The sequence below is a fragment of the Vicugna pacos genome, chromosome 19, assembly GCF_048564905.1.
Source record: "Vicugna pacos chromosome 19, VicPac4, whole genome shotgun sequence".
NCBI classification, from domain to species: Eukaryota; Metazoa; Chordata; class Mammalia; order Artiodactyla; family Camelidae; genus Vicugna; species Vicugna pacos.
The window spans coordinates 39,652,911-39,667,807 of NC_133005.1; the positions used below are offsets into that span (position 1 = coordinate 39,652,911).

General features: G+C 43.0%; 1 long non-coding RNA gene across 5 annotated transcripts in view; it reads right to left on the reverse strand.

Annotated features, from left to right (window-relative positions):
* The window catches only part of LOC116284318 (uncharacterized), a 31,653-nt gene that overhangs the window by 14,356 nt on the left and 2,400 nt on the right, over positions 1 to 14,897 (reverse strand). For 3 of the 5 annotated variants that reach the window (XR_004194067.2, XR_012061849.1, XR_012061847.1), the window contains one exon: positions 13,077 to 13,248. The exons of the other annotated variants lie outside the window; for them this stretch is intronic. This is a non-coding gene — a long non-coding RNA (uncharacterized lncRNA). Of the gene's footprint in view, positions 1 to 13,076; positions 13,249 to 14,897 lie in introns of those variants that run through there. 5 annotated transcript variants of the gene reach the window in all.

Below are 14,897 nucleotides of genomic sequence, written 5' to 3' on the forward strand. Positions count from 1 at the left end.
TCTGGAGACATTTTTGGTGTGACAACAGAGGGATAGTTAACTACTGACCTCTGGGGGTCTTAACAATGCACAGGACAGCCCCCCATAGCAAAGAATTCTCTGGCCTCAAATGTCAACAGTGCTGAGGTTGAGAAAGAAACCTTGCTGTATGAATACATGAGCAAATACAAGTGTGCGTGCGCACATGCACACACACACACTTTGTATATACAAATGGTAGATACATCCCACACTTTCATCTTCTCCTTTTCACTTAACCACAGAGATTGTTCTGTCTGCACAGATCCTTTCAAGCTGCAGAATCTCTCTCTGTATAAATGATCATTAATTTACTCAGTCTCCTATTGAGAGACATTTAGATTATTTCCAGCATTGCTGTTCGTAACTGCCCACAGGCTAGCGTATCCATCTGATAATTCCTCTAAGTGGGAAAACCGGATCAAGGAGTATGCGGCTTTGAAACCCTGGTAGGTGTTACTGAAGCTTCTGCAAGGGCAACTCATTTACATTCTCACCAACGATGGAGAGAATCTTGCTGGCACCTAACCAACAGAATACAGCCCTTCAGTCTTCCAGTTGACTTAGCCTCAACTAATTACACACTTTGAACCAATTGTAATTTCTAACCATTCATTTTTCAACAAATATTTATTCTTTGTGTCAGGCACTGGGGCGGGGTGGGCGGGGAAGAATAAATCTTAGTGTCCACTCTCAAAGGAGCTCCCAGGAGACTAGAGGGATGGTGCGGACAGGAGTGTGATACATTCTATGGGCTTCTGGGGGGCTCAGGGTGGGTCCGATCTTCTAATTTTTCAAGAAATGCTTAGAAATTTAGGGTTTTATGTGACAGCTCCTCATTTTGAAGTACAGACAAAAAAAAAAAAAGAAAGAAATGATTTAAAAACATTTTGGGAGACAGAAATCAGGTCTGAAGGGCGGATCTAACTTGTGGACTGTTAGCTGTCAACCTCCAATGTTCGACTCTTATGCTTCTCAAGGAGACTAACGGATGCAAACCTTCCCTCCACAGGGACCAAGGCTGTGGTATGTACGTTTGCATGCATCCAGATTTCTTCAGGATAAATTCTCAGAAGTAGAATTGCTCAATGAAATAAAAGGTTCCAAGGCATTTGAGATACACTGCCAAAGTGGCTTCCAGAAAATGCTGCTAACTCACATTTCTACCATCAGTATTTGAGTGCTTTTCCCTGTTCCCTTGCCAACACTGGGTATTAATAATGAAAACATTCTCCTGCCAGTTTCACAGTTAAAAATATTCTCATTGTTATTTTATTATTTATGATATTCTTGGCAAAAATTAAAATACTGACTTTACCAAACGTGGGTGACAATGCAGAGCTGGAATGCTCTGCCACCACTGGTAGGAAAGCAAAAAAGCAGTGCAACCACTTTGGAAAATAGTTTTCCAGTTTCTTAAAATGTTAAACACACCCAATATCTATGACTCAGCCATTCCATATTTAGGTGTTTATCCAAGAGGAAAGGAAATAGGTCCACAGGAAGACTTGTACAAAAATGTTTATAGTGGCTTTGATTGCAATAGCCCCAGACTGAAAATAACCCCACATAAATGTCCATCAACAAGGCCTGGATAAACTAATTATGGCTTATCCATTCAGTGGCATACTACTTGGCAATAAAAAGGAATGAACTATTGAGACATGGGATAATATGGATGAATCATGAAGTCATTATGCTCAAAGGTGCTAGTCAAAAAAAGAGCTCTATACTCTCTGATTCCATTTAACTCCACAAACGGAAGTACACACTCACCTGTAGTGACAAAAAGCAGATGTGGTTGCCTGGTGATGGCAGGGGGCAGCAGAAAAGTGGGGTCACAAAGAAAATTTGGGAGGAAAGGAAATGCTCGCTGCACTGTTGGGTGGTGATGGTTTCACAGGATATACACGTAGGGCTGAACACAGCAAACTGCACTCTGAAAATGTGCAGTTTTGGGCGGAGGCTCAGGGGTAGAGCACATGCTTAACACGCATGAGGTCCTGAGTTTAATCTTAGTACCTCCACTGAAAAGTAAAGCGAAAGAAAAAGAGAAAAAAGTTTCTTAATTGCAACTCCTTTTCTCCTCCCAACCCCTCAAAAATCTTTTTGAAGTAAAAAGAAAAAAAATTGTGCAGTATATTGTGTCTCAAGTACATGCCAGTAAGGCTGTTTTTTTAAAAAAAAAAACTCCCCCAATATTACAATACTTATTGTTGTTTTGTTACTATTATTGTTGTTGTTCCCTAAGCAGGGACACCGAGTATGATCAAGCTGGCTATGAACTGCACAACTCCGAAGGTGCAGTTCAAATAGGTCAGGGTGTGAGCATCGCCCCCTAGAGGTGTGCAATGAAGGCAGCAGCCTCACTAGTGAGCTGAATGAACACCATGGCGTTCATTAACAGCCTCTTCTACTTCTTATGAGAGTCACCTTTTAAAGCCATCTATGGGCTCTCATTGCAGACTCAGGTTCTTGAAAGAGCGTCTGCCGTACAGGAGGCAAAGCTGTTCTCCAGCTCTGCGTCTGGAGCTCTGTTCTGCTGCTGCTGAACCAGAGACATTTACTCCTGATCTGATAACTCACATCTCGGCAGAGTGCTGCCCTGTGAACTCCTTTCTTGGCACCTAGGAGCATGGCGTCAGCACCTGTTATTTTAGCAAACAGGTTTGTCCAGCAACTGGTATTTGTAACCTTCCTTGCAATTGGTTTGATCAAATCTACTGTCGCTGAAGTCAGGGTGCCGCTGGCTTATAGGTCAAGTGCACTGAGCTTCGATGGGCATTCTGAAGTGGTTACCAAAAAACCCGGCTCTTGCTAGAATAACTGTCAAGGGTGCTTCTTCTTTTCTCTTCTTTCATTTTAATTTCAATTACAGTGATCAGCCTCGTTGATCTTGGTACCATTAGCCCTGTTCTTCTCATAGGACACTAACTTTAGAAGTGAAGAATCTTATTCAGGATCAGATGCAGAGGAGGTGAGGAAGCTGAGCTTTGTACTCACACTGGTTAGACTCCAAATCTCAAACTGTCTCCCATTTACACCCTGGGTTTCAATCTGTTTTCCTTTATCTTGAAAGACAAAAATAGAAACATGCTTCATCTTTGAACCCTGATAACAAACCTAAGGTCTTGTGCACAATAGGTCTTGAGATCGAGTGGGCCTGAAGAGGAAAAGTAACAGTTTGTGTGGGGTGCGGTGAGGGGGGTTTCCTAAAAATGTTTTCATTTCGGTCACACACAACAACATCTCATGGATAAAAGGTAGTGAGACAATAAGCTCCTTTGACCCCACAGGCCTCCAGTGGTCAGATCTTGCGTGATAACAGCAGGAGTGGAGCTTCTCAGCCTCAGCCCTGCTGCGCTTCGGGGCAGATGCTTCTCTGCGGTGGGAGCTGTCCTGTGCATGGGAGAACGTTTACAGCACCCCTGGCCACTCCCTGCTAGAAGCTCTGTTGTGAGTACCCTCGACCCCACAGGCCTCCAGTGGTCAGATCTTGCATGATAACAGCAGGAGTGGAGCTTCTCAGCCTCAGCCCTGCTGAGCTTCGGGGCAGATGCTTCTCTGTGGTGGGAGCTGTCCTGTGCATGGTAGGATGCTTACAGCACCCCTGGCCGCTCCCCACTAGATGCTCTGTCGTGAGTACCAAAATTGTCTCCAGACTTTGCCAAACGTCCTCTGGGTGGTGGGGGAGGAGACTGTCCCCAGTAAAGAACCATTGGTCTGTGATTAATAAAGGCTTCAATGATTTTTCAGAGCTCCAACGAAGTCTCTTTAGATTACAGGGCCGGTAAAAACGCGGGGCATTTCCCTCTCTTTCTCTCTCTCCCTCTCTCCGCCCTCACCAGCAGAACTTCCTAGTGGAAGCTGAATGTTTGATTAGCATACTCAGAAGCCTGAGAAATGTTTACTTAAGCATATGGTTGACTCAGAGAAATCATCTGTATCATCCTTTTCTCATTACAGATGACACTTACTGAACTCCGACTATCAGCCAATCTCAATGCTAAGTCCCTTAATGTGTATTATCTCATTTAATACTCACAGCTTTTAAAAATAGGCATAAACATGATCCCCATCTTACCGATGAGGAAAGAGAGATTGAGGGAGATGAAGTAACTTCTTCAAAGTCACTCAGAAGAATGGGTGCAGCTGGACTCTGCACCCAAATCTGTTTTATGCTGGGGTTCGCTCACCGTACTCCTTTCCAAAATTATACTCATTCACTGTAGGGCATTAAAAAAAACCCAAAATGAAAAGAAAATAAAATCACTGCTAATCTCGTCATCTAGCCAATTGCTGTGCCGACATTTTGTTGTGAATCTGTCCAGCCTTTTTCTCCGTATTTAAGAGCATATGTACTTTAGAAAAGGTGGAGCCTGTTTAGTATTTTGCTTTTCAAACATGATGTTCAGTATTCTCCACCAGCCTCCTTTAAAAGGCCTGCAGCATATTCCAGTGGGGAAAGTGTAAACAATCTCCAGTGTTAAAGACATTCGGTCGTATTTTTTTCTCCTTCCTTTTCCCCTTCTGTCCTCCCTTCCTTTCTCTTCTTCCTTCCTTCCATGAATTCTGGCCAGTTGAATCCTGGAGTAGTGGTTGTCGTGTTTTTAAGGTTCTTGACGCATGCTGCCAAACTGCACTCTCCCCTCGGGCTGTGCTGATTTACAGTTTATCTGCACTATGTGGCGGATTTATTTGTTTCTTCCAAGAAACTCGGGACTTTCAACTTAAAACACACACACACACACACTTGCAGATATCAAAGAGGAAATTGCATTTGGTTTTTATTTGCATTTCTTTGACTACTAGTAAGTTTGAAATTTTTTTATGAACATATGAGAAATGTCTACACTTAAAAAAGACATAGTGGGGCAGCAGTGGTGAAAGGCAGATTCTGTGAAATATGAGTAATATTCAGACCACTTTCAAAGAAAAAAAGTCTTATAGACTCAAAGTGTTAACATATATATTTAATTACACAACATAAGTGCACAGCAACGTAAGAGAAGGCTTATTATGCTCCTTACACTGACACCAGTTCTTAAGATCAAAGCAAATTGACAGATTAATACAAACAAAACTATGAAAACTGTTAAACCCAAATCAGCCACAAGAACTTAATATGGTGGTTGAAACAACTGCACAGAAGTGAAATCTGGAAATCTCGGCAGACAGCATGGACTCCTAGTCACAGGCACTTTCTGACCCGCGGTGACTCAGCCCGCCCACCACTTTTCTCCTTTGGAACCAGAGAGAGAGAAACAAAGCCATCCAGGGGAACAAATGTACCCTTTACACATTCAGCCTGATTCTCTTTTCTTTCCATTCACTCCACAAATAAAGTAATATAACTCCAGGGCCAGTGATTATCAACCCAAGTACAGGAGCAAGCGGGATGCTCAGCTGAACATGGAAAGATTGTTCTTAGATGATTTGTAAAAGGAAACATGAAATGTAACTATTTTCATACAGGCAACTCCAAAATCTCACTTTGCTAAACTTTGTAAGCATAGAGCAAGCATCAGACAGACTGAGAGCAAGTCAGAGCCACAACTTTCTCATCTGTAAAATGGAACAATAGGATTCGAGTGGGTTGAGTGAGAATAATGCAGGCAGGCTGCTCAAAACATGCCAACATGTTCTCAGTTCCTCAGTTGGTTTCTGAGGGATTTAAAAATGACTCAGACTATGTTGTCTTTATAGGAGAGAGGCTGCATTCCAAATTGGGACCATGAGTTATTAAAAAAAAAAAAAGTCCCCAAAGCAAAAATACACACCACAAGGTCCCCACTTTGCCCCAACGCAGCCTGGGGGTAGCTTGCAGGTCCTGCACCAGGATTTGTGTCCATTTTTATGGTACAACCCAATTCGAGCACAGAATGCTCCTTCGTCCCCCTGATCAAACAGCTGGATGCATTCTGAGTGATGTTCTGAGTGAGAGAATCATTGGCTTCTACGCAGCACAAACACCAGGAAACTGATTCACAACTTTCTGCGTGGGGTCTGACTCCTACAGAAAGCTCCCCGCAGATCTCTGCTCTCCCTCCTGCCATGGGACTCCAGGAAGGCGGCGAGTCAGCCTCCTCCTGCCAGCAACCTCCTGGGAAAATAAAACCAGCCTCCCTGGAGGCTAGCTAGCTGGAGTGAATTTACATGCACATTTTGTTGACGTTTCCTGCGTGTCTCTAGAAAATATAAAAGAAATCATCTCCCTTTCTGTAGTTGCAGGAGCAGGTGAGGACACATTTAATGCCTGCAGGTTTCCCTGCGGGCCCCCAGGCCCCCTGCTCAGGTTTCCCTAATGCTGTGACTCATGGAGTCTCACGCTCACAGTGAAACCCTGCTGGTTCCTCCAAACCTTTCTAACAAAGCCTTTGATAGCTTGACTGTATTATTATTGCTGTTGCTGTCACTTGGGGTCCAATTTTCATAAAATAAATTGAAAAGATTTTTAGTACAGTTTTATGAAGTTTGACAAATGTCTACCACCTTGTAACCACTGCCCTAAATGAAACAGAACTTTCCAGGGCCCCAGTACACTCTCTCATGCTTCTTCCCAGTAACAACCCGCCCACCTCTGTGGTTTTGATTTTCTGTCCTCACAGCTCAGGTTTGCTCAGTAGAGCTTCTTGTAAACAGAGCCAGACAAAACTTACGCTTTTGTGTCCGGCTTCTTTCAGTATTACAGCGCTTCTGCGACTCACTCATGCGGCTGTGTGCATCCTTAGTTCGTTTTTAAATTGCTCCTGGGTCAGAGTGCATTGTGTGGATGTACAGTTCTCTGTGTACCCACTCATCTGCTGATGGACATTTATTACTTCTTTTCCAGTTTTTGGCTGCTATGAATAAAGCTGCTACGGATGCATCCGTCTAACTCTTTTTGGAGACATGCATGTCTATTTCTCTTGGATAAATACCCAGGAATGGAACTGGGTTTTAGAGTAGATGTATGCTTAATGTATACATAAGAAACTGCCAACTGTTCTCCCAAGTGGAGAACTTACTTGGTTTTGAGATTCCTGGTTAAACTGTGTGCCCCATTACCTGCCCCTCAGTAACACAAGAGCTTGTATTTTCCTTTGTCTGGGTAGAATGATTGCAAAAAAAAAAAAAAAAAAGGCTGTATCTCTTTACCCCTCCTTACATTCATACCCTTTGCAATATCATCTTTGCAATGCCATCCATCCAGAGGTGGAGTCCACACAGACACAGAAAACAAACTTACGGTTACCAAGGGGAAAGGGAAGAGGAATAAATCAGGAGTTTGGAGTTGGCAGACACAAACTACTATATACAAAATAGATAAACAACAAGGTCTTACTATATGGCACAGGGAACTATATTCAGTATCTTACAATAAACTATAATGGAAAAGAATCTGAAAAAGAATATATATGCAATATCTGTATGTAGGTAGGTATAACTGAATCACTACACCAGAAACAAACACAACATTTTTAAAGCAACTATATTTCAATTAAAAAAAAAAAGAGATGAAGTCCATTTGACACTTCTTGAATATCAGATTTGTTGCTCTGACCAAAATGCAGTGGAAGTAACAGTATGCCATTTCCCAGTCTATACCTCAAGAGGTCTCATCTCTTCTGTGCATACTTGGAACCTTGCTACTGCCATCTGCACAGACCTGGTGTGGCCTGCTGGAGGATGGCAGACCACACGCATCAGGGCTCAGGTGTCTCCATGGAAGCCATCATGGACCAGCCTACAGCCAGCCTACCTCCTAACATGCGAGAGAACCCACTTTGCATTGGGAGGGACCACCTACTGAACACACAGATGACTACAGAAGCCTGAGTGAGTTTAACTTTGAAAAGAAGAACCATTTGACAGAAGCCATAGACTCATTGACAACAATAAATGCTTATTACTTTAAGTTATTGCATTTTGGGGTGATATGTTACACAGCCATGCCTGACCAACACATTTCTATTAGGACAGACCTTCACCTCTTCCTCTACCACTTACTACTTGCATAAACGTGGTCAACTTAGTTAATACCTCTGAACCTTAAGATACTTCATCTGTAAAATGAGTATTGTAATGAATTGTTTTGAAGATTAGATGAGTAACTGAAATGAAAGAACTTAACAGTGTCCAGCAGACAGTAAGTACTCAATGAATTCTTGCTACAGTAATAACAATAATTTTTTAAAAAAATCACCACATGCTCTTTTTGCCACAACACATTTTCTTGTAGCTGAATATTCTGTGATTTTAGAAATGGAAGGGTCTGGACATTCTAAAGATTTGTCCTTCCAGGTTGGAATATGAGCTCTCTCTTTTTTTTTTAACCAGACATTTCAAAGTTACATGATATAGCTGAGCTATTTGTTTTCATTGATTGAGAAAAACACAATGGAAAATGCAGAATTGTAAATTCTCAATCACTTTTACAAGTGGATTTGTATTTTGGGAAATTACAATAGCATTGCCAATACATTGAAAAGCTAGTGGTACATGAGAAACGAGATGATGTATTTAGTTGACAGACACTATTTTGTATATATACCAAATCATGGGATCTTTATACTAATTTATACTAATTTCTATCTTGTGAGTCCATCAACTTTCGCCACCACTGGGGACTGTGGCCAGGTTGTCAGAGATTGGAAACTACTGATCAAGGGCAACAGTGGCCTGTAATACAAGGCCCTGGGTGGCCTTCAGGTTGCTTACTTTTGATCCTTCTTAGGTCTCTGTATTCATTTCTATATTCATTCATGTCTCCCACTTACCATCTTGTTCCATCCGCGCTAGCCTTCTGGCTATTTCTCAACCACCCAAAATTAGTTCTTTGCTTTGCTGTCCCCTTGCCTGGGAAGCTTGTTTTCCAAGTCTTTAGAAAGACAGCTCATCCTTTTATACAGACTGATGCTGAAATATCATCTCCCTAAAGAGGCCTTACTTCCAAGCTAAGTACGGAGACCTCCTTCCCCTCGTTCTTCTGTTTCCTCTGGTTTTGCCTCCTTTGTGCACTTCTCCAGTATTATTTCAGTGGTGTATCTTCTCTGTCTTTTTCTTGATGATTTCACCCTGCTACACAATAAGCCAGGAGAAAAGTCAAGCACCGTTTAATGCCTGACATGTAGTGGTGCTTAGTAGATTTTAATTTAATAGCGTAATCTTGTTTTACAGATGAGGACCCTGAGGTCCAGAGAGGAAGAAGACAAAGTTATATCACCTGAGAGTGATTAAAATTGAGGCTTCTAAATCTCTCGGTAATGCCTGCTCATACTGTCACCCAGCCTCATTCAACCTGAATTAGTAAGGATTCAGTGTAGATGCAAGACAAGTAATAGTTCCAATGATTTAAATGTAGTAGAAAAATACTGTTCTTTCATAAAGAATTTTGAAGGTAAGCAGTTGTTCTGGGTAACCCTGAGATACCCAGATATCCATATCACAAAATGTCTACATTTTGTGGCTTAAAAGAATTTTTTTTCCATGATTCTGAGGTTGTCCAGGCTCAGCTGGACAGTGTTCCTGCTCCATCATGTCAGCTGGGGCTTCAGCCACTGAATACAGAGTTGGAAGGAGATGTGCAATAATACCATGTATTATTTTCACCATGCAAGTAACCTCGAGAGCAAGGGTAAAACGTAGGAAAAGCATTAGAAAGTGATCTTTGAGTGTTTGTTTTCTTAAGTTATATATATACGTGTGTGTGTATTATATAAAACACACATATATTATTGTAAAATACACATTAAAAATGTACTTTAGCCATTTTAAGTCTATAATTCAGTGGCATTAAGTACATTTACAATTGCATAACCATCACCACTATTTCCAGAACTTTTTCATCATCTCAGACAGAAACTCTGTCCCCATCAACTAGTAACTCCCATCCCCCCCTCCGTCCCCCAGTCCCTGGGAACCTCCGTTCTTTCTTGCTCTGTGAATGTACCTATTCTAGGCACCTCCTAAAAGTGGAATCATGTAATATTTCTCCTTTTGTGTCTAGTTTATTTCATGTAGCTCATCCTTTGTGTTTGATATCATTTATTTAATTGTAAGTTTGCAGAATTTAATTTTTTCAAAGGCTGTGTTTAACAACCAGCTTGTGAGTTTCCTGAGAATGTTAACCATCCGCTCTCATGCTCCAGTAGAGACTGGCTGCCCCACAGCCCTGGGCCAGCCCGCGGTCCAGCTGCCACGGACCCAGAACTCCAGCGCAGGACGCGCAACCCTACAACCCTGCTCTTCGTCACTGGCCCCAGAGGACGTCCTGACCCCATTCTGTCTCATCTTCAGTGACTTCATCACAAACCATGGATGGCAGAACCCACGTATCCCAACTCTCCTTTAGAATGTGGCTGAAGAACACGTGGGAATACTGAGGGTGCTGCATGTAGCAAGGCCAACCCTCACCGACTCACATTAGGCCAAATACATACTAACTCCCCAAAGCCATTATGCATTTTTAAGGGAAGAAGATTGAGAAATTGAGAAAATGACTCGTTCTTGAAATTGCAATGTCACATAAGATTTTTCATCACTTAGAAATTGAAGTTTCTCACCAGGAAACTCTTCGCTCATCAGTCATTCACTTAAACCTAACTAGTCTGGGGGAGAAGTCTTTTAATACACACAGACTGTGCATCCACCCTAGTGTTATAAATCTTTGAACAGAAGATGAGGACACAACTCACACATTACACTTTAATTTTTTCCCCCCATTTTCTTTGCAAAGGTTCAGCCACTTTCCTCATAGGAACACACCTTCATAGTGAAATGACTCAGTTAGTGACTGTGACAATGAGATTAGGAGGGATGGACAACCTGTAAGACAGCAAAGGACGGATGACACCCTGCACAGGGGCTGGAACTCAAGACTGGGCACCCACTCAGCACAGATCTTCAAATCGGTGGGGGATTCTTATCCGTGGACTCCAGGCAGGTTTCCCAGCCCCTCCGAGCTTCTCTTCGGTCATCGTCCCAAGGTCATCTGGGGTAAGTGGCGGCCACGCCAGCCTCTCACCGGTTTTCCCTCTGCCCCAGCCACACATGCTCCTTGCTGGTCCTTAACACAACCACACGCTCCTGCCACGGGGCCTTTGCCCTCAAGGTGCCCTCGGTGGACACTCTTGCCCCAGATACACGCGAAGCTCATTCTCTCACTTCATTCAGTCTTGGTTGAGATGCCACCTCTTCACCCAGGAATTTCTTGACCACTTCGTCTGAGAGAGCACCTCTCTCCACCAAAATCACTCTCTCCCCCTTTCCTGCTCTATTTTCTCCATAGTAATTTTCTCTGTGATGGGCCAGGATGTAGTTGTTTTGTTTTTAACAGACTTATTGAGATATAACTCACATACCATATAATTCATCCATTTAAAGTGTACAATTTAATGGTTTTTAGTATATTCATAGCTTTGTGCAACCATCACCACAGTCAATTTTAGAACATTCTCATCGTCTCAAAAAGAAACCCAGTACCCTTTAGGTATCATTCCTTATTACCCCCTTTCTCAGCCCTAAGCAACCGCTCGTCTACTTTTTGTCTTAGACTTGCCTATTATGGACGTTTCCTATACATAGAATCATGTAATATGTGGTCTTTTGTGACTGGCTTCTTTCACTTAGAATGGTGTTTTCAAGGTCCACCCACGGCGTAGCGTGTGCTGGTACTTCACTCCTTTGTACAGCCTAATAAAACTCGATTGCACGCTCCCACTTAATTCTCACAACTGCAAACAAATCTATGAACTCACATCAAGGCCACAGAGACAAGGAGGACAGCACACGATAACCAAGGCCACTTTCGAGCGCTCCACTCCCCCATCATCCACTGCTGGGACAGAGCGGCCTTAAAGCGGGGAGACGTGAACGCCTGCAAGCGCGTTGGCACGGACGGGCTCCTCGCGCTCATTTCTTAGTCCAGCTCCGAGGATCTTCAACCTTGCACGCGTATAAAAAGGAGCCCAGAGCTGCACATGCCAGGCCCTACGCACACCACAGGAGACCTAGGCAAGTGATTTTCAAGCGTAACTTGGCTAATGTGATTTTAGGTTAATCTTGACTCCTCAAAAGTATCTTCCACCCCACATCCTGCCTCCAAAATGATGCCTCTTCACTGTCCCTCCAGAAATGCGCTGGTGCTGGAGATTGAACCCAGGACCTCATGCACGCTAAGTACGAACTATATCCCTCCTACCAAGTCTTTCATTTGTAAGCGATACGGCACCTGCCGGTCACACTGATAAGTGAACTGGCAAGTCTCACGTGATGCACACACAGGTACCAGCAGACCCTCCCGGCACTTTCCCAAAGAATTACAGAGGAGCGGCCACAAGGACGGATACCACTCCCTGAACTCAGAAGGCCCTTTTGCTGTGTAGGATGTGTTCATTTCTTTCAAAAAGTCCTGCTAGCTCGTGCCCTGTGCTGGGCACTGTTCAAGGCATAGGGGAAGTGCAGTCAGTGATTCAAAGCAGGTATATGCTTCAGGGAGTTTACAGACTGATGGAGAAACCGGGCAAGAAACAACTAAATGTGATTTATAATATAGTATCCAGTGGTGACCAACACTGTGAGGGGCAGAACACAGGGTGTAAAGGAACAGGGGGTGATAGGAGGAATACGCTATTTCAGCTGGTGGGACCAGGGAAGATCTCGCTGCAGAGATGTCATCGGTGCTAAGGCTGTGATGAGGACGTCTACAGCAAGTGCAAAGGCCCGGAGGAGGAACGAGAGTGGTGTGCAAGGACCAGCGTGCAGGCCAGTGCTTGCAGCAAAGGGGTCAAAGGGAGGCAGGAGACACGAAGGATCAAGTTGGAGAGGACCCAAGGGCCAGACTGTGTAGGACATCGTAAGCCATGATAAGGACTTTGGGTTTTATTTTAGGTTTTATTTGGATGGAAGTCACTGGAGGGGTGATTATATGGTACTTCCCTTAATCCTTACGGAAAATATTATCTTACTTAATCCTTATAATAATACTGTGGGGGTAAACATTGTTATCCTCACTGGGATGTCAGAAAAGTGAGGCTCAGAGAGAGAAAAATAACACGTTCAGGGTCACACACATGGTAAACAGTAGAGTTAGGATTTGATTCCAGATAGCATGACCAACCAGCCCAGTTTTGCACTGAAAATCCTGCATCTTGGACAAGCTCGCAGTCCGAGGCAGAGCGCAATGGTTGGTCACTCTAATTTCAGGTTTCTTTGCCTCCAAATCCCATTTGCAGTAATAATTTCAGAACCCTGGAAGAAAAGGACCCGAATTTCAGGGGCTGTAAGCTTCCTTTCTGAATTCTGCCAAGGAGGGGAAAATACATTATATTAACTGTCTCCTCAAAAGAATCTCATCAGGAGCTTGGCCACTCAGAGAGAAGGGGGCTCCGTCTCTATAGTGACCATCTGATGTATCACACCAACTGGGATGCTCTTAAGAGTGAAAGGGATGTTATTAACAGGCACATGGAAACTGCAAGCATTAGCCAGGGCAGTGCCAGGCAGGTCGGGCCGGAAAATCACCCAATCTTTATCTGACTGCAGAATCTGTAGGGTGGATCTCCTTGGCAAGGCTCCAGCCCTTGTGTGTGTTTCTCTTTGGCCTTTAAGCTCCAGAAACTCTGACCAAACTGTTTTTCTGATAAAAAGCTCAAAGTCCTTTAGGAATCGGTTGAGACACATGGGCCTTGGTTCTGTCCCATGTTACAGTTTTCAAGCTTCAATGGTCATAAGGATAAGATCTCTTCCTTAAGTCACCATGGATGCAGTTTGATTCTTTTGAAAGCCCTGGAGTTTCCCAGGTCAAAAAGAACAGGCAGAAGTAAACCAGAAATAGTAGCTACTATTTTCTGAGCGTCAGTTACATGTCAGGCGCTGTTCTACATCATTTAAGCATCGGAACGTTTCTTGGAGGTGGCTGCCAGTAGCCCCATTTTACAGATGAAGGCTCTTAGGCTCAGAGTAATTAAGGAACACGCCCAAGGTCACACAGCCTGTAAGAGGTAGGCATAAGAATCTGAATTTGGAAAGGATCTGACAGCAAATCCTGGCTTTTCATCTGCAGGCCTCTTTCTTGTGTGGATATCTTTGCTCTATATCCCCTGCAACCCTTGGGCTAATTGGTGTCTCCACAGGAATCCTTAACCCAGTGTCCGTGGGTCTTCCCAAGTGATACTTGGATAAAATTCAGGATAAACAAACAAACACATAAACACTAACCCGAGTGTTGTTACTATTTTTTCTCATTTTGAAAATGAGTAAAAATGAGCAGTCCTTGAAACTTTGTCAGCAATGGAAACCAGACACTTTCATATCACATCAGATAATCTGAAATATCTCTTATGGTTATTGCCACTTCAAAATTACAGTTGTTAGCAGACTTCCCATTGGATTTTGTCATTTAGTGAGTTAATAAAAAAAGTACATCTATTATAGTATTATACATCTGTTTAAATTTTTTTCAGTAACTGTATTTTAAGATAATTGGTTTTCTTTGCAAGCCTATGCATTTTTTTTGTACATTTAAAAACAATTCTGAGAAAGGCATCACAGGCTTCCCCAGACCCCAACAGGGTCCATGACATAAAAGCCATAAAAGCAAAGAGCTGGAAAGTGGGCATTTGTTTAATAAATGATTCACTCTTTGGGCACAAAATTTTACATAATTTCTTTACAGTGTTACCAACACTTGCACATTTAAGAGGTAGGGAGACTCTTAATGGAAATATCTCATTCATTCATGCATTCCTTAAAGAAACAACGGACACCTACTGTGTACCAAGCCCTGCGAGCGCATGAGAGACGGGACAGACCAGAACTCTGCTTTCACAGAGAGCTGACCTTGTAAAGGGTCAAGACAACAATAAAACAATCATCACACGTATAATTAGGTAACACAA